General features: G+C 38.2%; 1 pseudogene; it reads right to left on the bottom strand.

The window, feature by feature from the left end:
* The window catches only part of LOC142162993 (uncharacterized), a 59,119-nt pseudogene extending 38,801 nt beyond the window's left edge, over window positions 1-20,318 (bottom strand).
* Window positions 20,319-26,545: the final 6,227 nt, after the last annotated feature.

The following is a 26,545-nucleotide window of genomic DNA, read 5'->3' as shown; positions in this document are numbered from 1 at the left end:
TCGCCCAATTTCTACACTGGACTGGACCATTGACGGGCCTCAAAAGTGGCCCAAAGTTTGGATCAGGCAACGAAAGGGAGGCCCAGGCGACGGACTTCAATACCTGGGCTCGAATCCCTTGAGAAGCCCAGATTCATGAAGGTTGTTCGCATACTAGCCTGAGATGGCTTATCTTTGAGTCTAGCGAAGCCTTAATTTGTTTGCCCAGACAACACTTTGAAATTATCTCTAAACTATTGCAAGTATTCAATAATCAGCCAAGGGGAAGTAATGCACATCTACTTAACTAAGAAGGAAATTAGTCAATTGAATTCCACTTCATATACAGGCTACTTCATCTACTGACATTCTGGTGATTTTCTTAGACATCATCAAGGTAAACTAAGCTATAAACACAATCTCAATAACATGAAGCAAACGAGCTATTTCTGAATCAATTCATGTCAACATTGCTATCAATCTATCATGTAGTCAACTAGCACTGGTGTTCACTTCATAGTACTCACATGACTCTAAAATATAACAGTTCATATGATTTATTTAGCTCTAGAGCAAGCAAAACTTTAAATAATATCCATGAATTGAACACTGAGTAATTAGATCTGAAAGTTAGCTAAATCAGAACTCAGTTCTGCATGTACATTAATTCTTCAAATAATTCATTTCTGCCCATTTCAGCTCACATTCATCAGGGGTATAATTGTGTACCTGGACAAATGAAAATATAAGAAGGAAAGGAGTCAGCTACTTTGAACAGCAACAACAGCAAACTCAACAATATATACCCCAGAACAGGCCAGGAACTACTTTTGAAGACCAAAAATACAGGCAACCCCACAGAGCAATTCAACACATACTTCAAATACACTTCTAGCCCTCACAGCTGAGTCTAAACAACCCTGCAATCCTGCTGGACCCCAAACCCAACTGAAATCCTAAACTAGTAATGAAACTGTAAAATTGTTTAGGATTTCTTCATATTTTTTTTTGCTGTTTTGTTTTCTGAATAAACTTGGGATTAAAGTGCCAGCTGAAATTGAAAACAGGAAGAAGGGTCTTTAGTGGAGGTTTTTAAGCTTAGAGCTGAAGGCAGAAGAGGAAGAAGCCCCCTTTTCCAAGGCATTTCATGCCCTTTTATAGGCAAACCCCAAAGAGAATAGATCAGATTCTCATTTTCTATTCAGTCCCTTCCCTATTTTCAGTTTGGTCCCTCTATTCTTAACTTGCTAAACAAGTAAATGCATTACAATTATTAAAATCTACACTTGTACCCCATTCTAGAAGGCCCTAGGGTATTCCTCTACCCATACAATACCTATACTGCCCTTCCATATACCTTGATATTACTATTCCTATCAGAACTATCCTTTTTCATACCCAGATTACCCCTGAAAGTCGCTCAAAGTTACTGAACCTAACCTCATCCTTAACAGCTATAACCAATACCCTAACCCAATCTAAAACTAACTGAGAATGATTAACTAGCACTCAAAAAACAATTAATCAACTGACCAAACCCAATTGTTCAATTATATTAATTAAATCAAAACTAAATGATATCAAACTAAACTTAAACTAACATGAACAACATTAAATGAACTAAAGCTAATTCTTAATCCGTAAACTCATAATCATTCAAACAAATATCAATTCAGAACTAATCAACCATTGGCAGAACTTAAACTAATACGAATAAATCATAAAATTAACAGAAAAAATTAACGAAACAACAACTGTAAATAACACTTCAAACATGCGAGTAAAAGGAAGCAGTAAAACTCACAGAGGCACAAGGGACTCCGGCCAGTCAGAAACGTCTGAATCCTTTCAGATTTTTGACGCGTAACATCCCTAACCATATGTTCTTACAAGAGAACACATGGTTAAGGATACTACGGTTCGAAATCAAAAGGATTTGGTTTTAGGGTTTGGCCAGAAATTCTTAGATCTAAGATTCGGGCTGTTTCACAGTAATTTGAACGAAAACAACCATGGATTAGTGTTGAGGAAGGGCCAGGGGTTGCGTGGTGTGATTTTGGACTGATTTGGATGAACTTGTCACTTGGCCGGAAAACTTCAAACTAAGATTCGACGAGTTCCGGCCTTGTTCGAGGTGAACCAGTGGGTGCAATGGACAGAGGAGAGTGAGGGGGACCTGTGGTGTTAATCTCGGAGTGAACGGCGTAGATTGTGTTCACCGCCGGCGAGGGGTTTGATGGCAGCGCGGATTAGGGTTTGTTGAGGAGGGGTAGGGTAAGGACGATGAGGCAAATGGGGGTAGAGGGGAGAGTTTTGGACCCTTTTATATTAAGAACCTCGTTAGTTCCGGACCGTTGGATTGATGAGATCCAGCGGTCCTGATTTGGAGGCCACGAAACGTCGTCGTTTCGATTAGAAGGGGGGACGGACCGGGTTGGGGACTTGGGCTGGGGCTGATTTACAACGGGTTGAGACGTTTGGGCCTGAACAAATCCTCTAATTTGGCCCAAATTTGGGTCTTTTATTAAGACCCAATTTCTATTCTTATTTCCTTTTTGTTTTCTTTTCCCACTTTTACAATTTTTATAATTTTCTAATTTTTATGGAAATGTAAAACTAACATGAAATCCTAGCTATTTCAAAACAAAGACTAATTAATTACTAAAATTTTTCAAAAGCTATTTCATGACAAGTTCATGGTAAAAATCATTAAAATGTGAAAGTGACTAATTTTTGTGATTTTCATGTTTTGTTTTTTTTAAAACAATTAACCCTTAATTGATACTAAAACCTAAGCGCAAAAAATGCATGTTTTTGTACTTTATAGAATTAACATGAGCAAATAGCATGCAACAATTATCAGAAAATGACGCCAAAATTGCAAAAAATTTTAAAAAATAAAGGAAAATTATTTTGTTTGGGATTTTGGGAATAATCATATTTTAGGGCAAAAATCATGTGCTCACAAACAGCTATCAGACCAGCATTCAGATGGCACCGTATGAGGCCTTATATGGTAGGCAGTGTAGATCCCCGGTGGATTGGTTTGAGCCGGGTGAGGCTAGATTATTGGGCACAGACTTGGTTCAGGATGCTTTGGAGAAGGTCAAGGTGATTCAGGATAGACTCTGTACAGCCCAGTCCAGAGAGAAGAGTTATGCGGACCGGAAGGTTCGTGATGTTTCCTATAAGGTTGGAGAGCGGGTTATACTTCGGGTTTTTCCTATTAAAGGCGTTATGAGATTTGAGAAGAAGGGGAAGTTGAGTCCGAGGTTTATTGGCCCTTTTGAGATATTGATGCATGTTGGGGAGGTTGCTTATGAGCTTGTCTTACCTCCCAGCTTGACAGGAGTTCATCTAGTATTTTATGTTTCGATGCTCCGGAGGTATCACGGGGATCTGTTGTACGTGTTGGATTTCAGTTCAGTCCAGTTGCACAAGGATCTATCTTATGTTGAGGAGCCAGTGGCAATATTGGACAGGAAGGTTAGAAAGCTGAGGTCAAAGAACATTGCATCAGGAAAGGTTCAGTGGCGGGGTCAGCCAGTTGAGGAGGCGACATGGGAGACCGAGCAGGATATGCACAACCATTACCCTCATCTTTTCACTACTGCAGGCACGTCTCTATGCTCGTTCGAGGACGAACGAATGTTTAAGTATAGGAGGATGTGACGACCCGGCCGATAATCTTAAGAATTTATGCCCCGATCCCCTATTAACTGCTTTCCCCATGTTTATTTCTGCTATTTTGATTTGTCGGGATGTTTGGTTGTGAGTTTCGGAGAGTTTTGGGACACTTAGTCCCTAAATGAGAGCTTAAGTGTTGGAAATTTGACCGTAGTCAGAACAATGTTATGATGGCCTCAGAATGTAATTCCGATGGTTTTGTTAGCTCCGTTGGGTGATTTCAGGCATAGGGGCATGATCAGATTGTGTCTTAGAGGTCCATAGCTAATTTACACTTGAAATGCCAAAAGTCGAATTTTGAAGTTTCCGGTTCGATAGTGAGATTATTATTCGAGGGTCAAAATGGAATTCCGGAAGTTGTCGTAGCTCCGTAGTGTTGAATATGACGTGTATGCAAAATTTCAGGTCATTCGGACGAGGTTTGATAGACTTTTTTATCGAAAGCATATCTTTAGAGTTTTGGAGTCCTTAGGCTTGAATCCGTAATTGATTCGTCGTTTCGATGTTGTTTTAGGTGTTTTAAGGATTGGTATAAGTTTGGACAGTGGTACTAGACTTGTTTATGTTTTTGGTTGAGGTCCCGGGGGCCTCGGGATGGTTTCAGAAGGTTGTCGGAAGAATTCGGAGTTGTTTTGGCATCTGATCTTCTGTCATAACCGCACCTACGATTGGGTCCTGCAGGTGCGTAGCCGCAGAAGCGACATTGTAATCACAGAAGAGGAATTGGGGAGGAATAGCAGGATCCGCATATGCGGGAGATTTACCGTATAAGCGGTACCGCCTCTACGAATGGGGAATCACAGGTGCGGAGAAGGTTGAGTTAGTGATTATTGCAGATGCGACCATTGGTCCGCAAAAGCGGGACCGCAGGTGTAGATTAGCTGGGCAGAAACATATAAATTCTTGCCTTTGCGAATTTGAGCTATTTTCACCTCTTTTCAAATGGGAAGAAGCCTTGGGGAGCATTTTCAAGGGAGATTTTCAAAGGAATTCATTGGGGTAAGGTCTTTGGTCCCTAAACTCGTTATTGGGGTAATTTTTATCATTATAAACATCAAAATTTAAGGAAAATCAGTGGTAATTTGGGGGTTAGGGCTTGACTAATTAGAGACGTTTGAGTGATGATTTGAGGGACCATTTGAGGTTCGATTTTGGTATGACTGAACTCGTGAGAGTGTGAGGATTCTAGAAATGTACATTTTACCCGATTCCGAGACGTGGGCCTGAGGGACGTTTTGGTTATTTTACCTAATATCGCATATTAGCTTAGAGTTTCTTTGTACAATCAGTTGCTTGAAGTGTTATTTATATTATGAAATTTAATTGAATAGATTTGGGCCATTTGGAGCTGAGCACTCGTGGCAAGAGCGTGGTTTCGGATTGATTTGAGTTGGTTCGAGGTAAGTGGCTTGCCTAACCTTGTGTGGGGGAAATTTTCCTTAGGATTTGGTATTGTTGTAATTGAAATGCCTTGTACTTGAGGTGGCGAGTGCATACTTGTGCTAATTGTTGAAAAAACTATTTCACTAAAGTAGCTTTAATTGTGTTTTTCCTTCCTTCTTACTCTACTTGAAATTCTAACCTTCTGTTAGCTTAGAAAAACATGTTTAATTGACTTAATTGCTTTATTGCTTAAACTGTCTTAATTGTATTATGTGAATCAAGTTAGGTTAGAATTACCTGTTTTACTTGGTACAAAATTGAGCTTAATTGAGTGTTCCTTATGTTGTTGTTGTGTGTTTTACTTTGGGACTACGGGAAGGCATCTCGGGAGATCCCCTGTACGTATTTATGAATGAGCTGAGGTGTGGGGTACCGAGTGATTCTTGGCACGTATATTGAGGATACCAAGAGATCCTCGGGATACCAAGAGATCCCTAGCATATATTGAGGATACCAAAAGATCCCTAGCATATATTGAGGTACTAAGAGATCCCCGGTTATTATCCTTGTGAAGTGTGGTATTTCCTTGTGATTGTTTTGTTTGACTCTATTCCAGTCATTGTATTCCTTGTTATCCTGTGTTAAATTCTTACTGTTAGCTTTCAACTGTATTGCTTATCTTATTTTGTCATCCCTTATATTTTATTTAACCTCAGTAGGGCCCTGACCTTCCTCGTCACTACCCGACCGAGGTTAGGCTTGGCACTTACTGAGTACCGCTGTAGTGTACTCATGCCCTTTTTATATGTTTTTCATGTGCAGATCCATGTACTTCGACTCAGACTTACCATCCTTGAGGTGAGGCGACCCTTCGGAGACTTCGAGGTATATCTGTCGCGTCCGCAGATCGAGGAGTCTCTCTCTATTCTATCTTGTAGTTACAGCCCTTCTGTATTTACTTTGTTTTAGACATTCTGGAGTTAGAGCACTATGTAATATCCTTAGTTTGTGATTTCATGAGATTCCAGGTTTGGGAAAAGTATTAGTTTTTTAAGAGTTGATATTCTGTATGCCGAGTTGATATTCCAGGATTTCTAGATGAGTGTTACCGCATTCTCCGTACCATGGGCATATTAGGGTCGAGCGGGATTTCCTTCACTACTTTCCAGCTTCGAGGAGCCGCCTATGAGTGGTGGCACACCTATGAGTTAGACAGTCCGGTTGAGGCTGCTTCACTGATTTGGACTCAGTTTTCAGATCTGTTCCTGAGGGAGTATGTTCCTTAGGGCCTCAGGGACGCATGGCGCACAGAGTTTGAGCATTTGCGCCAGGGTGCTATGACTTTCTTAGAGTATGTTGTCCGTTACACTAGTTTGGCTAGACATGCACCAGCCTTAGTTTCTACTATTCACGAGAGGGTTCACCGGTTTATTGAGGGGCTTATTCCCACCATCAAGTCTAGCATGGCTCGTGAGTTGGAGATGGATATTTCTTATCAGCAGGTGGTGAGCATTGCTAGGAGGATTGAGGGTATGCATGCTAGAGAGAGAGAGGAGAGGGAGGCCAAGAGGTCTCTAGAGTCGGGCCATTATTCTGGTGCCTGTGCTCCAACTGCAGGTCGTCATGGTAGGGATTATATGAGTCGCCCTATTCACTCAGTTGTTTCAACAACCAGTGGTATTCCAGCTTCTCTTAGGCCTCAGGAGCCTTATTATGCACCTCCGGTTTCTAGCGCACATCAAGAACTTTGAAAATAACACTATCAAAATATTACAACAACCAAATTTCCACTTGAAAAAATAGCTCAAATTACAAAATTTGACGTATAAACTGGAAAATGAACAACTTATATAAAAGTACTTCGTTAATTATGATGTGTAGTTTTTTGCCTTTCGAGCTCGAGAATGCTAGCATATATTTTCCCTTTCTTTTGATTTATGCCATCTAAACTTTTTTCCAAAGATTTATGTCATTTTTAATAGATTCGATTTCTCTCTTGAGGTTCTCCACAGTAAGATCAAAAGTCCACTTTTGCCTCCTTATAATTTGTATTTCAGCGAATTTGACCTGTAACACTTCAAGTCCAGGTGTTAATTTCCAAAAGAATCATAAAACAATTAATATCATAAAACAATTAGTTTTACTGTTTAAAAAGATCGAGATTATTAAATTAATAATAAATCTAAATTTAAAAGAGCATTTACGACATTAATCATATTCTTAAAAACCTTCCACATGTTAACTAATTTTCGTACAAAATGTTGTTACCTGATTTTGATTTAATTTTGTGTCTTTGGTGGAGACAACTTCTTTTCCTATTTCCATTTCTCTTCTCATCTCCCTGAAAATTCTCTTCTCATCAGCCAAAGTTTTACTCCCATGTTGTGTCTCTTAACCCAAAGTCTTAATCTGTCATTAACAGAACGTAAATTATAATAATTTGATAACGAGTTATCCAATTAGCCTTTGAATCAAAGTGTAATAAAAAAACAAAGACAACTTACAGACAAAGGTTCATCAAGCTCTTATTTTTCTCCGAACTGGGAAATCTTTCATACCAAATATATTGTGTTTTGTAAGAATCTTCCCTCTGTTTTCGCCTAACTCTATATTCGCGAGGTAGTAGCTCCATCAGTCTTCCAAGTAAAAAGTATTTATCTGACTATATATAGAAAGAGAGCATAGACTACAAATACGGGATTAATAGCAATAATGACAATGATGATTACATGAATTCCTTTGTTATGCCATAGATATTAAAACGCAAATTATAGGAAACATAATAGAGATAAAATTATATTTATTTATTATTTATCTTATCTTATCTTATCTTATCTTATTATTATAAAAGTGGGAAACTCAAAACTAAAAAGTTAAAAGACTTTAATGCCCTTTCAAATCAAACAAACTTAACGTTCTAAATATGGATAAATAAAATATTTTAGTGAAGAGTTGTGTCTTAAGATGAAAGGTTGCATATTTTCATCTTAAGTTGATTTTTTCTTCCCTATAAACTGTTTTACTTTGCAATAAATAATTACTTCCGAAATCAAGTCTTCCTTTTCCAATGTGACTTAGATAGAAGTTTGGAAAATATTTTTCTTCAAAAAGTATAGTAATTTTGATTTTGAAGTCGCCGGAGCACGATATACCGAAATTCTCTATACGACATATAGTGGTTCTTCCATCTCTACTTCTTTATTTATACAAAGAAATGAATGAAAAATGGAAAATTCACAGTTGGGCATGTTGACACCGTTTCGTTAAAATTAGTGTCTCTCTTTGAAGTTGAAAGAGTAACAACGGTCTCCACTCAAAGTAAGAAGTGGATCCTGTTGACTTGGATAATGAGTAAGAAACTGCTAATTTCTTTTCGAGGTATTACAACACATTTTCATTATTTTTAAATGAAAAAAGAAAAGGATGGAACTATGCATGCATGTGGTATTTTTTGTCAACAATATGAATGCCTAGCTAGAGTGGTGGTTTTGTTGCCAATGCCATGTAAACACCACACCAAGCGGAAATGGCATTTTAAAATGGCAAAAGGCTGCACAGTGCACTTCTTTCGGAAGCAAATTTATATAAATGTAGAGAATAATGATCTTTAAAGCCTGTGATTTGATGATGGAGTGCACGGCTTTGAAATTGTGAAGATGGTCAAAGCAAATACTATCAAATTAAAGCCAGGGCCCATGCAGCAAACAAAGGTAAAGATATATGAAGAGGCACACGGGAAAAATTATATAAAATGAATTCAAGTACGAAGAAATTTTTCATCTGGCCTTGTTGCACGTACAACTACATTTTCCTGTTTGATGCTTATGGAAATTCCTTCGTCACTTCCAATATAAGATTCTAGCGGTCTTGACATTGCATAGTCAAAAAGATGACATCAAAATCAAAATGGTGACAAAATAACAACTAAATCAGGTTTTTACTTTCTAAAACTCCACTCATTGTGAGTTTTGTGAAATTTATTACTCTTAAAAAAGATTGGCATAATTCGGAGTAGTATAAGAGTCAAAGTACTTAACTTTGACCGTAAATTTGGACATAAATTCTTTAAGTTTTTAAAAATAAAATTTATATTTTTGCAAACTACATAAAGAGTATTATAAGTCATAATAAATCATAATTTATATATATATATATATATATATATATATATATATATATATATATATATATATATATATATATATATATAAAATATTAAAATATGGTAAAAAAACAACCAGACTTCCCAAATAGTAATAGCCCCAATCTTTTTAAAAGATAAGGAGTATCATAAATATTCGAGTAGGTTATCCGTACTCTTCTCATATATCTTTAATTAATCAGTTTATTTTTTGCTTTTTCAGTTGTGTTTCTTCAAAGTGTACATATGTTATTACTGATTGAGTTGCTGTAATTTTTTTAGTATAAAAGTAAATACAAATATTTTTATCAAATAATAGTATAATACATGTGAATAAAAAGAACCTTGGAGAAACGGTAAAGTTATTTACGGGTGATTTATATGACATGAGTTCGACCTTAGAAACAGCCACTAATGGATGCATTAGAGTATATAGACTGTTTATATTACATTACTTGGGGTGCGATCCTTCCCCGGACCCTGCATGACAAGTTACCTTGTGCAACTGCCTAATATAATGTATGTGAATATATGTAGATGCACATGCACCTAAACACATGTATAATTATATGTATATGTTGGCTTTGGATCACTATGTACATCTTTATTACGTAGTAACATATAGTATTACAATTAATTTTCATTTGTTTCCTCTTAATTTATTATGTGATGAGTATACGAATTGTGACAAAAGTACAATATTAATCACTAACTAATAACTTTGTTCGGTTTACCTGATTTTTTGTGTACGTTTGTCATGATTTTGCTATATTTAATTTCCTTGTATAAAATGCAATATATTTCCATTCAACATATTTCCATCCTGGGGTAAAAACATATCTTGGCATGTATAGATAAAATGACATGATCAATCAATAAAATTGATAATGTTCGAAGGGACATAAAATAATTATTATTAATATTAGTACCTCTATATGCAACATATCAACCCCGGCAAAGAAGTAACCGCACGACGATCCATATTGATCATTCATAGAAATTTATACTTTATTTTTTAATGTATAATAATTTTTTTAAAGCTTAGTTGAATACTGTTATTTTTATTTTACAAATCATGTAGTATTACATAATTTGACATACACGTGTAACGCACGTGTGGAGAAACTAGTATATTAAAAGTAGGAAACCCTTAAATCAAAAGATAAATTACCAAAATACCCTTTTAAATAATTTAAATACTTTACATATAAGAAAATTACACAAAAATACTGAATTTACTTGGAAAGATGTGATCCTTCCTATTAGTATCTAATGCTCAAACCAATTTCTAACTAACATGTGCCTATTAGTCTATAGTATATCCTAATAAGTTAATTAGTTAAATAGTGTCAATTAGTGTCGATTTGATAAAAGCCACCTGTTTGGAACGATTTTAAGTGCATGTTTTGAAAGTACGGGGGAGGGGGTGGGGGAATTTTAGTCAATTTAAAATCTTGGTCGACTAAGTGCGAGTTTAGTCGACTAGTGTTGAACAATGAAAAACTTCAATGAGAATAAGATAAATTGACAGAAAAGTAAAAGAGGTTTATCAATTTTTATACTGGTTCAGTACCGGTGTAATACCTACGTCCAGTTCCCTTGGATCACAAGGGTTCTCTTAGATCTTTGATAAATGATTACAAATGTGATGGTTTTAGTTTGTTTACCATCAACGACATTCAACAACAATGATCCTTTTGTAATGTTGCCACAACTCTCTTTGTGTGTTCTAACTTTTTTTTTATCTTTTGTGATACTTGTAAACTCAAGAATACAGTATTTGTACTAAGAACTAGAAATGCTTAGAAAACAGTTTGCGTAGTTGTGTAAGTCTTCTTTATGAACAGAGCAGACTTCTAATAGGAGAGTTTGAGAGCCGTTGCAATTTGTCTTGATTGAGACACAAAATCCTCTAAGAGATTTGACCCAAGGAATGCCTCTCGAATCCTGCACTTGAGATGGGATGGATTCGTTCATGACTTTCTTTGTAACGTCCCTATTTTAAGGAGAGATTTGAGCCTTCGACTTTGCTGATTGAAGATGCCGGATATTCTTTGTCACACCTCCTTTTTTACCCGAAAGGGGTATATAGGGGAGTTTTTTCAATTTAAGTACATAAATCGAAAAGAGATTATTTTATTTATTTAGAGTCGCCACTTGGAATATTTATTATGGTGTCCCAAGCCACCGGTTTATTTTAAAATCCCAAATCGAGGAAAATTTGACTTTATTTAAAAGTCTGTGAAACCAAAAAACTAGGTTAGGAATTCTCTTAACCCGGTAGAAGGTGTTAGGCATTCCCGGGTTCCGTGGTTCGAGCACGGTCACTTAACTATTAATAATTGGCCTAATTATTTGATTTATTCCATGTTTTAAACCTATTGTATTTTTAAATTTATAACCGCTTTTAATTATTTTAACTGCTTTTTAAGATTTATGGAATTATTTCTTGAACAAGTTATAATTGTCGTACACTTGCCGTTTTGGAACACACCACAAACCACGCTACATGAAATGCACCCGCGATTCGCGACATGTTTATTTTATTATTGTTCAAACTTGTTATGATCGGGTCACATGAAATGCACACCCGAATTTGAAAAATTAAGCATCGTGACTATATCACGGGAAGCGTACCCATAATCGTGATCGTTTATTAATCGTGCCTAAAACATGCTACGAATATTCAGATTTTTCTAAACTAATCTTGATGGTTGTAAGCATCTAAAAGTGTCTAATGATAGAATTACCAACTAATTTTAAGAAAAGGTGTGGCTTTAATGGTTACACGCCCAAGATATCAGAGGAAACATCCCAATTGGGCTGAATAGCGAAAGCTGGCCCACTCACCACTTTCAAATGACTGGGCCTATTACAAGTTGTGTTTAATATCAATAAAAATCGTCCGAAATACACATTTGTCCAAAGTCTAGAATTTAGTTCCTTTTAAAAAAAATCAAAATACAATTTGAGTTTTAACATTGATTATATATGATTTCTAATACATAAAAATGAATTGCAATTCGAAAAGGCAAACCCATAGCTGGGATCAGGCTGTTGGGCTTAATGCTCAAGCCCAATGGCCTGGGTTCAGACTCACTTTAGGTCATTTCCCCAATTGGGCCTATCCACGAATCTGGCCCAACTAAATCATAGAGGCAAAAGCCCAATTTGACATTCAGCCCATGGCCTGAACTACTTCAACATTATAAATTACAATAATAAAGAGAAATACTACTGATTCTAACAATGATGATACTAATCACAACACCTGAATTCAAAAGAAAACCTATTTAACTAAAATAAATAATGTAAAGGTTTTCGAAAATCAGGAATTTACATTGTAATCCATTAATACATAAACTACTATATTAATAACTAATCTAGTACATCAGAATTCTACTTTTTTGAAAGAATACATTAACTAGTTCTATTACAATATCTGAAAAATTAACAGCCTGGTGAATTTTTGCCCTTTTTGGATATCACTGATCCAACCAAGGCTTAATTCACCACATGGAGCCACCAATTTCTGCATAATAGTAACAACCAAATTCCAGCTTTTGGCCTTAAAACATGCTGATTTGGCCAACTAGTGACCAAATTCACAAGTTATAACCCCATCGGCAACATGTCCTCAAATAAAAACACCAAATCATTCATCAATCAATAGAAGCAGAAACATAACAAATTAAATAGCTAACACTCAGATTCAGTATTTAACATGACGAGCATTTAACTTAAAGAGGCATCTTCAAACAAAATCACTTTTAAGAGAAGAAGCTACAAGTATCAATTTATCAACCAAAACTACTCATGCTAGGTTATTTCAAACCCTTGAACCAAACATAGCAATAGATTAACTAGATCTATAAGAATGTAATCAAACAACTACATGAAAGGACACTCATTTAGCACATATAGTTGCATCTTGTGATCTTATATCATTAAAACAAACAGTACATGAAGAAGGCTGAAATCGGTACCTTGAAAAAAATAGCAAAAACCAGCAGCAAAAACAAGTGAAATGCTGGCTGAAACTTAAATATGGAGTAGCAACCGAAACTCAAACAGCAGGAGTAAGGAATCAACCCAGAAACCCAAAGGACCAGAACTTAAAATTCTCAGAAATCAAAGTATTCGAGAAAATCAGCCTAAAAATCTAACTAGGAAGACTGATGCTTTTTTTTGAAAAAGTTTTAGGAATTTTTCTCTTTGTATTAAGAACTTTTAGATGAGGATTTGCTATTGAAAAATCTCTATAGAATTAGGGTATAACTTTTTCTTTTATAGGGTATGCCAAAACAACATCAAAAGAGCATATTCTACCCTAAATTCCCTAAGTGCCAGATAGTACAACATATTTGGATAGTTGTCTGTCCCTTTTCAGCCCAATTCACCATTTTTCATGCTAGAAATGGGGACAGCTGTGCAATGCTAGAACCTTATGATTTTTTTACCTAATGTAAAACCCAATTTAAACCCTTCAATTACTGATTATTTCAATTCTAACCAATTCTGACCTAAATTCTGATTTCAAAAACCCTTGTGGAACCTCATAGACTAGAAGATTCCAGCATTGAACTTCCCAACATTGTTTCAATTGTCCTTTTAATTCTAAAATTAGTCTTAAACTTAAGGGCATCCAAGGTTTAATTCAAACAAATTAATCCTAACTAGCAAATTAACAAGTTCTCCTAATTAACCCTAAACAAGAACACTGAATTCAAACTTGTATCTAAAACAGTAACCAAACAAAACAGAATGATGATGCAAGGAAACCCTAAAAATTAACCTAATCAGTTTGCAAAATTAAACAAATTAATCAACTAATCTTTCTAAACAGCTTATCAGAAATAGACCAGATAGCCCATTAATTAACTTTTGGAATTTGAATAAAACTATTCTAATCAACTTAAACTAAACACTGAATCTAAAACAAACAATACAAAAGAGAAACAACCACAAAAATGGAAAAACAGAATAATCATGCAATAAAAACCTAAGAGCTAACCTTAATTAATCTAAACGTGATGAGATTAAACAAAATATGCAATCAAAACTAACTTTCACATAATTAAACTTAATCATAAAGTTCAACATGCTCCAATAATTTTTTTTTAAAAAATTAACCTAACAGTGAATAACACACTAATTCATCTAAACAACATGGTCAATCATATGCACATTCAGTAAAGGAAAAGAAAAGAGAAAGAACAGGAGAAAACAACAGAAAAAAGGAAAGAAGAAAGATGAAATATACCTAACGGGCTCAAAACGACTTCTGGCTAGTCGAACAGCTTCGAGATTGGACCAAAAATACGTTAATCAATCATTCTTGTTGATAACGATCAATTAGCGTAAGTTTTAAACCCAAATCGAGTCTTAAAACTCGAAGGAAACAGAAGAAGAATCGACCAAATTTGGCAAACTAGGGTTTCTGGTTTCTCTGAGATTTAGGATTTGAGGAGATTAAAGGTTTTTTTTTGGGGAATCCATGGTAGGATGGTGGTGAGGGAAGGCTAGGGGTTATTTGGCATGAATTTGTGGTTTTTTCTCTAGGTGGTTTAAGGTTTGGGTTGGAATCTCAGATCCGAGATTAACGAAGATAGGTGGGGATTTTGGTGAAGACGTTGACGGATTAGTGCAAAGGGGAGGCTGGGGATTATCTGATATAAGTTTGGGGTGGTTTGAAGTGTCACCGCCACCGTGAGGCGATTTCCGATGGGCGGCGGACGATGGGGATTTGTGAGATGATAGAGATGGGAGAGGGGGGAATGAGGTCCGTCTCTAGGATTTGAGGGGCTGGTTAGGACAGTTTTAAGGGCAAATGGCAATCAGTTATTGAGCCCTTGGATCAGAAGAATCCAATGGCTATGATTAAAAGACGGGGAAACGATGTCATTTGGTAAGAGGGAAATTGGACCTGGTATTTATGGGAGTTGGGATGGGGCAGATTTGGGTAAAATATTACATTTGGGCCATTGCATTTTGCTCTTTGGGGTGGCCCAATATCAGAAAACCCAATTGTTCCTTTCCCATTTTCCTTTTTCTTTTCTTTAATTCTAAATACCTAATTAATTAAAGTCCTAAATTAATCTTATCTGTAAAATCAAACTAATTATCTATTTATAATTTTATACAAAATTAACTAATCCTAAATTGATGAAGAGATAATTACTAATCTAATATTAAAAGCTAAAATTGTGAAAAGGACAATATTTTTTTTGTGATTTTTATTTTAATAAAACAATTAATTAACCAAATAATCCTAAAATATGACTACAAAACCTAATATGCAATGCATGCAATTTTTGACATTTTTAGGGTATTTTAACAAAATTAAAACGTGCGCAAAATGCAAACAATTAATAAAATCCTGTAAAATTGAAAAACAATTTGGAAAAAATCTATTTCTTTAATTTTGTACGAGTAATTTTGATAGGGCAAATATCACATGCTCATAGCTGCCCCTCTTTGCTCGAAAACACGAAGAGTTTTCGGGCAAAAATAAAATGAGCAATTAGGAGCGATTTTTGCCAGTCTGGATACTCCCTGGGAAGCATTTTTTTGGAAAAAGTCTGACCGAACCTTGCTTCAGAGGTTGCCTACATATCCTTGTCTATAAAGGAACCAGGTAATTATAGTTCTGGAAGTTTTGGTAGCTGGGACTACCGAGAAACTATGATTTTACTGCTGTTGCTGCTTGCTGAGATCCTTATTACACCAAAATGAAAAATGAAAAACTAGCTAACTAAGCCTATCAACTACGAGTTACAAGATTCCTATCTATAAACCTTCTGAAGTTTGATCTTGAGTCTTGGTTGGTTCTTCCTGCAGACTCTGATCTGAATCTTGATGCTCATTAGCTGGGAATGCTGGTTCATTTTTCTTCAGATTTTCAATCAAGGAAGGACATGCAAAGCTTGTAACTTCAATTATATATTGAGCAGTCCACATCTTTTCTCCGCTTCTACACTTAGAGTTCACTTCTTTTCTTTTATTTGAATTGAGACTTCTTCTTTTGGTCATATAAAACCTCGTGCCTTACGGTAAAAACCTGTTCAGGCACCAAAACAAACAAACGAACGAAATTTTTCTGCCCTAGTTTTCACTAGGAAAATTTCGTGAGTTATTGCAAAAATCAAACCTACTTCTTTATTGAAAGAAATAAAAATCAGGATTGTGTACCCTTGAGAAAAGAGATTATGGAGTGGAGACCCTATATCTAAAATGAAATCAACTGGGGATTGGAGGCCATAAGTTGGAAAGATTACCAGGTTATACTGGTATCAACTAAGGAGTGGGACCCTATGTTGGAAAAGATTACCAGGTTATACTGGCATCAACTAGGGAGTGGGACCCTATATTGGAAAAGTCATCGGGTTATGCTAGAAAAGTCATCGGATTATGCCGAAAAGGTCATCGGGTTATGCCGAAAAAGTCATCAGGTTATGCCAGAAAAGTCATCGGGTTATGCCGGAAAAGTCATCGGGTTATACCGAAAAAGTCATCGGGTTATACCGAAAAAGTCATTGGACTATGCCGAAAAAGTCATCGGGTTATGCCGGAATCAACTAGGGAATGGGAACCTACATTGGAAAGATTACCAGGTTATGCTGGCATCGACTAGGGAATGAGACCCTATATTGGAAAAGACGTAGCTAGAGATTGGAGACCCTGTGCTACCATGATTTTGAATTTTTCTTATTCTTTCTTTTCATTTCACTTTTCATTTTATTTAGGAGAATGAATAAAGAATTTGAAGGGGACTTCCCCTTTTTGGGTTAAATTTTGCTGCAGACCCATTTTGGTCTCTGTGTACTTTGCTTTTATCGCACTTGCTCCTTGTAGAGTTGTTTTGGATTGTACCTGTTTACCTATTTTCAAATCAAAGAACATTTTGTCAGTTTGAAACGGTGGTTGGTTTTGTGGCCTTGATTGTTTTAATCACTTGATCTTGGCCTGACTCTTTCAATAAAAATCTCCATTGCTCGCTATCTCTCTGGAAATTGGTTTCATTTCTAAACCCGGGGATCTTAACTTTCCCAAATTCCACATGATGATTAACCCATGTGGGGCTCTGCCCTTTTCCATCTTATTTTGCCTTTATGGGCACTTGACATTGATTTCCTTTCTTCTCAAAAGTTTTTAACTCTGGAGCATCGACCATCATGGCCAGTCGAGGTCGACTTGATGCACCTGTCGAGGCTGGGTGCTTTTTTTGAATTTTAGCTTTTTGTCAAACAAAAACCTTGTAAAACCAATCTTGCCATCTTTTCTTTATATTAGTTTCGGAGGAGAGTTAGACCGAAAGGGATTTAAAGAAAAGTAAACAATGGACAGGATAATGAATTTAAACTAAAAGTGTCCCTTTTGGGGGAAAGGAAAGAAGGACTTATCTGGAGTGCATGCAGACTTCAATAGACATGACATGCTTCTTGGACTGGATACCCGATTTGCGCAAACCATCCAATTCTTGTAAACCCATCATAACCCATACCTCAAAACCGAGAAACCTTGCCAGGACTCTACTAGTGCCACTAACTGTGAGGATCCTTTTTTTGATGAGTGGCGCCCTTTGCAGGTTTTCGCCATCTGACCTCTCTCATTTCTCTTCTCACCATCGCCATGTAGTACTCTTTGCGTGTTTTCACTAACAAGACTCTCTCATTTCAATTTCTCTGCTTACCATCGCCTTATGGTGTGAGGGTTTTCACCGATGAGGCTCTCTTATTTTATCTCTCTCATTTGGTTGCATCAAATCTAAGTCATTGTATTCTTCCATTTTTTAACATCTTTACCGATTTATCGGAAGGGCTTGAATAGGATTTGGGATAAAAAGAGTTTGGATTGAATTACAATTTTGGAACTTTTCAAGCAAACCATCACCGAACCATTATAACTTCTGCCCCAGTTTCAACTTTCGGGGAAATGTGGCTTTTTGTTTTGGTGTGACTGAACCTCTAAAAGAAGCTGCCTACGTATCCTTTCGGAATCAAGTCGAACGTAGTTCAAGAATCTTTGTTTTTGATTTTTTTTTGTTTTTGTTATTTTTTTTACAACATTTTCGGGCTCCAAAGAGGGTAATCAAAGAAAGGTAACTGGCTTAAAGGGTTTGCAAAGGGTTGACAGTGTTTGGGTAGCGAGAATGAAAGCCTTCGTCATCCCAATTAAAGAATATTAGCACCGTAGAAGGGTTAAACGTAATACCTTTTGACCGCGTCCGGATTGATAGTTGTTTCCGGGTCATTTCGTTCGATGTCTCCCAAGTACAGTGCCCCTTTTGGCAACAATTTGCTTATAATGTATGGACCCTTCCAGTTTGGAGCGAATTTTCCTCTTGCTTCCTTATGATGCGGGAGAATACGTCTCAAAATGAGTTGCCCCACTTCAAAGTTCCTAGGCCACACTTTCTTGTTGTAGGCACGAGCCATTCTTTGTTGATACAACTACCCGTGGCAAACTGCGGCCATCCGCTTTTCGCCAATCATGGTTAACTGTTCTAGACGGGTCTTGACCCATTCATTGTCCTCAATCTCAGCTTCAACGATGATTCGAAGAGATGGCTTTTCAACTTCTGCAGGTATTACAAATTCAGTGCCATAAACCAATAGATAGGGTGTTGCCCCAACTAATGGGCGCACGGTTGTGCGATGTCCCAACAATACAAAAGGCAACTTTCATGCCATTGTCTAGAACTTTGGATCATTTTCCTGAGGATCTTCTTGATATTTTTGTTTGCTGCTTCAACAACACCATTAGCTTTGGGCCAATAAGGGGTAACATTCCAATGCGTGATCTTAAATTGTTCGCATACCTCCCTTATCAAATGACTGTTCAAATTTGCAGCATTGTCCGTAATATAGTTTTAGAAATACCAAAATGACAGATAATGTTGGAATGCACGAAGTCTACCACTGCTTTCTTGGTGATGACTTTGAGAGTGACTGCTTCAACCCACTTTGTGAAATAGGTAATGGCAACTTAGATAAATCTGTGCCCATTTGAAGCTTTCGGCTCGATTGGCCCAATGACATCCATACCCCAAGCAACGAATGACCACTGTACTGAAATAGGATGTAGTTCTGAAGGAGGTGCATGAATCAGGTCACCGTGTACCTGACAGTGATGACACTTTTGGACAAAACTAAAGAAATCCTTTTCCATGGTCATCCAGTAATAACCTGCTGGCAGGATTTTCTTCTCAAGGACGTATCCGTTCATATGGGGTCCGCATACTCCTACATTCACTTCATTCATGATTCTTCCGGCCTCGTGGGCATCCACACATCTTAAAAGGTTCAGACCTGGAGTTCTTTTATACAAGACTTCTACGCTTAAGAAGAAACTACTAGCGAGCCTTCTAATGGTTCTCTTTTGATCTCCGCTGGCTTGTTCGGGATATTCTTTTGTTTTCAAGAATCTTTTGATATATGATACCATGGCTGAACATCTAGCTCCATCTCAATTGTATTGCAATAACCATGTCTTTCTCGAATTTGGATTTCCAGTGGATCAATGTGGACATTGCCTAGATACGGCAGCATCGAGGCCAAACTAGCCAGTGCATCAACTAACTCATTGTGGAATCGAGGAATATACCTGAACTTGACAGACTTGAATCATTTTCTAAGATCTTCCACATGTTTCCTGTATGGAATAAGCTTGATATTCCGAGTTTGCCATTCACCTTGAGCTTGTCGAATAATCAAGTTAGAATCTCCCATGATTAACAATTCTTCCACATCCTGATCGACTACCATGTTCATACCCATAATGCAAGCTTCATACTCGACAGTGTTGTTCGTGCAAAAAACTGAAGCTGGGCTATAGACGAATAGTGTTGACCAGTGGGCGAAATCAAAATTACCCCAATCCCGACACCTTTTGCATTCACAGCTTAGTTGACGAACATTTTCCAAGCATTGGTGTCTTCTGGACTTACCTCAAATTAATTTACCTCATCGTTCGGAAAGTAAGTACTCAAGGGTTGATATTCATCGTCAACAGGATTCTCAGCTAGGCGATCCGCCAAGGCCTGAGCTTTCATTGCTGTACGAATGACATAGACTATGTCAAACTTGGTAAGAAGGATTTTCCATTTCGCTAACCTTGCGGTGGGCATTGGCTTTTGGAATATGTATTTCAAAGGATCCAACCTAGTAATGAGATAGGTGGTATAAGCCAACAAGTAATGCCTAAGCTTCTGAGCGACCCAAGTTAGGGCGCAACAAGTTCTTTCCAACAAAGTGTACTTGGCTTCATAACTAGTGAACTTCTTGCTCAAATAGTATATGGCTTGTTCTTTCTTCCCAGTCACATCATGTTTCCCGAGAACACATCCAAAAGAACTCTCCAACACTGTCAAGTATAAGAACAAAGGCCTTTCAGGCTCAGGTGGGACCAACACTGGCGGATTCGACATATATTCTTTGATTTTGTCGAAAGCTTCTTGACACTCATCTATCCATCTTATCATTGAATCTTTCTTCAATAGCTTAAATATGGGCTCACATGTGGAAGTCAACTGAGAAATGAATATGCTAATGTTATTCAACCTTTCTAGCAGACTCATAACTTCTTTCCTGGTTCTCGGAGGGGGCAAATCCCAAATAAACTTTATCTTTGCTTGATCTATCTCGATGCCCCTCCGACTGACTATAAACCCCAAAAGTTTCCCAGAGGGAACTCCGAATGCACATTTAGCTGGATTTAACTTCAAGTCATACTTACGCAGATGCTCAAAGAACTTTCTCAGATCTCACACATGGTCTTTCTGCATTCTGGATTTAATGATCATATTATCCACGTATACCTCGATTTCCTAGTGCATTATGTCATGAAAGATGGCGGTCATAGCTCTCATGTAAGTTGCCCTGGCGTTCTTCAAACCAAATGGCATGACCCTGTAACACTAAGTACCCCAAGGTGTGGTGAAATCCATCTTTCTGCATCTTCTTCATCCATTAGAACCTGATGATACCCAACATAACAATCCTTGAAAGACTATATCTCATGTTTGGCACAGTTGTCAACAAGGATGTGGATGTTTGGTAATGGAAAGTTGTCCTTGCGGCTTGCTTTATTCAAATCCTGATAATCAACACACACTCGGGTTTTCCCATCTTTCTTTGGCACTAGGACCATATTAGCTAACCATGTGGTGTATCAGACCACTTGGATCACACCCGCTTTCAACTTTTTGGTGACTTCCTCTTTGATCTTGTCACTAGTGTCAGTTTTAAACTTGTCTATTTTTGTTGGACAGGAGGATAACCGGGGTAAGTTGGCAATTTGTGCACCACTAAATCAACACTTAATCCTGGCATATCATCATAGGACCAAGCAAACACGTCTTTGAATTCGAACAAAAGTTGGACCAATGCATCTCTAGATCTTTCATCAGCGTGAATGCTTATCATGGTTTCCTGGACCTGTTCCGAACTACCCAAATTAACTGGCTCAGTTTCATTTAAGTTTGGCTTAGGCTTATTCTCAAATTGTTCCAGTTTTCGGTTTATTTCCCTAAAGGCCTTATCTTCATCATATTATGGTTCTTGGTTCATTATTTCACAGTTAGACAGCGTATTAAGATCTGGGCATGAAGTCTGCAAGCATATCATGTTATTATAACTGAAAAGAGATATAAGAAAAATAACAAAAATCAGAAATAATAAAGAAAGAGATACATAGACGATGAAATATTGATTTCATTTCATTGAATTTGAAGATAGGAGAGTTTACATCAGAATTTTAAAAGATAATAAACTAAAAACATTCGAGTTACACCCTGAAATAACTCGGAATGCAGAAAAGATGGCAAGACTAAACTACCGGGATTCTTTCCTGACTAGGAATGAAGTAGCCTTCCAATTTTGAAGCTTGGAATTTGGCCCCACATATTGCACCTCAGCAGTGCTTGAGCCTTCACCCAGCTAGACCATATGAGCCTCATATAACATTTTCCTCATCGCTCCACAAATGTCCTCAATTGCTTCGGCCGTGAAGGCCTTATCTTCTTCTTCTATGTACCTTGGCTTAACAAACGTTCTGGAGAGATACAGGACCGGATGAGGTAGGACCCATCCATTGTTCTTATGTTTATTAGCCCAAGTTACGTCAGCTTCTGTAGCTTGGAAACCTACGCCAAAGAATTTCTCACTGGCAGTTAGAGTGATGGGCTCCGTGATGCCTTGCAAAGATACCCCGAGCCCTTTCACGGGCTTGTACCCGTGTTTGATCATTTCAGCGGCGACCATGATTGATGCATTGGACAAGAAGGGTTGAGGACCCGGGGTTCCCTCCTCACACTGGTCCACGATCACGATCTCAAAAGCTTGGTAGACTATGTGCTCACTACCTTCCTTAGCCTCCAGACAGGGAACTGAAGGGTCCTTGTAGATTGATTGCTCATTTTCTCCGTGGACCACGATCTCTTGGTCTTCATGCTCAAACCTAACCCTTTGGTGGAGAGTAGAAGGTACGGCTCCTGTAGCATGGATCCAAGGCCTTCCTAGGAGAAAATTTTAGGAGGTGTCCATGTCCAAAACCTGAAATATTACTTCAAAATCTACAGGGACGAGGGTTAGGATCAAATCAATTTCCCCTATTGTATCCCTCTTGATGCCGTCAAAACCACGTACACAAACATTACTGGGTCTAATCCTTTCAGTCCCAATTTCTATTCTCTGTAAGGTTGAGAGAGAGTAGATGTAAACCCCAGATCCGCCATCCAACATAACTCTTTTCACGTAGTATCCTTCACATTTAACAGTCAAATGAAGAGCTTTGTTGTGGGAAGCCCCTTCCTAAGGCAAATCATTTTGGCTGAATGAGATCCGGTTGACTTCAAAAAATCGTTCCGCCATTCTTTCCAATTGCTCAACCGTGGTCTCGACCGGAACATATGCCTCATTAATTGTCTTTAACAACACTTTCTGATGCTCATTCGAGCTTATCAGCAGGGACAAAAGTGAGACCCAAGAGAGAGACTTTCTGAGTTGATAAATCACGGCGTAGTATGAGGTTTTCATCTTTTGAAAGAATTCTTCTGCCTCTTCAACACTGACTAGTTTTTTAAGCAGAAAATGCTTCTATTTGGTCTTGTTCAATTCTTCCAAGTTGAGGTACTTCCCAGACAGGTTTGTTTCATTCACCTCCCCCATGATTTCCTTTCCCTTGTACGTCACCACTGCTTTATTATAGATCCAAGAGACGGCAGTGGGGTCCTTCATGGGATTTTGTGGTGCACGGCTAATAACCATGGGCTCAATCAACCTAGGTGAAATTAATGCCCCTCACAACATAAGTCCCCTTTGGTACGTACATCTTTGGTACCTTCAGCATAACCTTGTTTTTCTCAAACTTTTTGGGGCGACTCAACATGAACTGTTCCTTTTTGGGGGCCCTGGGAACATAAAGAACGGCCTGCCCTCATCTTGGTTTCCATAGCCTTTTATATTCTTTGAGGAGTGGCGCTACTTTTCTTCTCATCCTTAGCTTGCTTTGCTGCCGCTTTGGGTTTCTTTTATGCATTGACAATAACAATGATAGCTTCCAAAACTGGGTCGAACTCTCTATCCTCACAAATCATCCGAATAACTGTCCCGTTGTTGTGAGCTAGCTATGGGTTATTGGTTACATTGGGGACCTCCTCATCCCTCAACACTACCCGCTTTTGATTTATCAGGTTCTCGACTACTTTTTTAAGGGTTCAACAATCTTCAGTGTTGTGCCCTTCTGCCCCCATATGATAAGCGCATCGGGTACCTGGTCGGTAGGAGGGTGACTCTGGGTTTTGCCTGTTTGGAGGTACGGGTTGTAACAAACCCATTTGGACCAATTTTAGGAAGAGGCTGGAATATGATTCACCGATGGGTGTGAAGTTAGTTTTTTTGGGTGGTTCACGGGTACGGGCGTTATGTGGGAAATGATTCTGTGGAGGACGTGGATTATACGGGGCTTGGTGAGGAGGATTATTTTTTGGAGGTAGAGCTCGGTTTCTGTTATAATATTGTTGCGGCGAAGCGTATGGCTGGATGTTCATTACTGCATAAGGCTGAGGAGTCATGGCATATGCCGCATCTTGGTGAGGGTAGTAATGTTGTGGGGTGCTTGAAGAGGAATCAAAGTAACCTTGGGGTTGACGAGGGTTTCTCATACTTGAGGCCATCAGTACCACAACTTCTTTCTTTTTCGATTTGCGGCACCCCCGACCCACTCTAGATTGCTTGAGAAGTGGATCTTATAGTCGACTGGCTCACGATGTGACTCGTTTTCAAACCAATTTCCACCATTTACCCAATCTTTATGGCTTCTACAAACGGATTGCCCATAACGGACATCATGTTATGGAAATAATCAACCTCTTGGGCTTGCAAGAAGACACTGACCATCTCGGTCTCATCCATTGGGAGTTTTACCCTGGCAGCTTGTTCACGCCACTTGATAGCATACTCTCGGAAGCTTTCTGAAGATTTCTTTTTGAAATTGGACAAAGAGTTTCTATCTGGAGCTATGTCCACATTGTACTGGAACTGTCTAACAAAGTCTTGGGATAATTCGTCCCATATGTGCCAGTGGGAGATGCCTTGGTCCATATACCATTCGGATGCAATTCCGTTTAAACTCTCCCCGAAGTAAGCCATAGTTCTTCTTTTCTGTCCGCTCCTTTTAACTGATTGCAATACCTTTTCAGGTGGTCTATGGGGTCTCCATGTCCCTCATACTTTTCAAATTTGGGAGTCTTGAAGTCGATGGGCAGATGAACATGAGGTAACATGCACAAGTCAGCGTAGGAGACACTATTCTGGCCACTCAGTCCTTGCATGTTCTTGAGACTTTGTTCTATGATTTTCATTTTCCGAGTGATCTATTCTTGCTCGGGATTCTTTACAGTTCACTCTTGTTCCATGGTAGACTCATACCGAGGGTGCTGAGAGTAGGAGTTTGGGGTGACATGAGCCGTGTCCAGTTGAAATGATGGTATTTGGAAAGTAAAGACTGATGGCTTGAAACCTGTCCTGGGCACTGTTGGCTGTGCCATAACAGAGGTTGGTGGTGCGGTGAATATGTTGGAAGACACTCCCGAAAACAATGCCTATGGGCAAACCTCAGAAGGCATTCCGGTGAAATGGGTTGACATAGTGGGGTATCCGAATGGGATGGCCGGGTAGTTTATAGAGACATTGGAAGTTCCACTTGTTCTAGGAATTAGCTCGGGAAAACCAGGTATTGCACTAGGCGACTCTCTATCGTTAGACCAAGCGTCGCACATTTGCAACATGTGGAGGCGCAGTATCCTGTTCTCTTCAGCAGTTGCTGACTCTGATGTTGGGATAACCGACATCAGGCTATCCTCTGAGGGGTTAATGATTGGTAGGTGACTCTCTGATGTCATCTCAACACTCCCTTTAGATCTTGTAAAGTAAGGTTGAGAAGCCAGGTTACCACAAAACCAACCACCTAAAAACAGAACCTGGTCTCAACAGCATATACAAAAAACCGGTTAGTTTGAGACATTTAACACATAGGGAATCGCATGTTGGAGGAATGCAATGCACCTAGACAGTTAAACATTTTTCTACATGTTTTGCAACGATTGCATGTCTCATCCCGGCTTTTGTTATCTCCTAGAGCTTGAATATTTTTTTTTCTTTTGTGCTTTTTCATTATTTTCTCTCTTTTCTTTGTGCTCTCTCTTTTGCATTATTCTCTCTCTCTCTCTCTTTCTCTTGTTCCCTTTTTTCACTATTTTCTCTCTTATTCGAGTTATCTAAAGCTATGACCGAATCCGATAGGGATTGCCTACGTATCATGACGCCACGTGAATCAGATCATTACGTAGTTTAGGGGATAAATGCGAAATAAAAGGAAGAAATTTTTTGTTTTTTTTCAAACCTTCATTAAATAAAAACTCCTGTTTTTTCTCTATTACAAAGATTCCACCATACAGACTTTTAGAACTAAAAACAAAAAACAGACTCAAAGTAGACAAATATACTCTAAACAAAAACTGAAATACATACTCGAAAAGAAAAATCAGGAATACATAAATGCCTCCCCTACTACTCCAGGGGCCCGCCGGACGTCAGTCGGTCTCGACGCGGGCCTACGTGCAATATCTTCTTAGAGGCGATCCATGTCGTCCATTATTTGGCGAACAAAAATCATCACTGTGGCGGAGAAAGTGGATCTAGTCATATCCTCGCACTCATGGCATTTCATGATGATATATTTAGCAATTCCTCTAATCCTTTCTCTAATGATGCCTTTCTCTTGGAGCAGGTGTCCAATTTGTTGAGATCTAGCCTCCAGAACTTGGGTGTCCGTATGGCTTTGCTCCTACAACTG

This window comes from Nicotiana tabacum, chromosome 1 (genome assembly GCF_000715075.1).
Source record: "Nicotiana tabacum cultivar K326 chromosome 1, ASM71507v2, whole genome shotgun sequence".
NCBI lineage: Eukaryota > Viridiplantae > Streptophyta > Magnoliopsida > Solanales > Solanaceae > Nicotiana > Nicotiana tabacum.
Note: the sequence above shows the minus strand (reverse complement) of the source record. Positions and strands in the feature narration are given on the sequence as shown.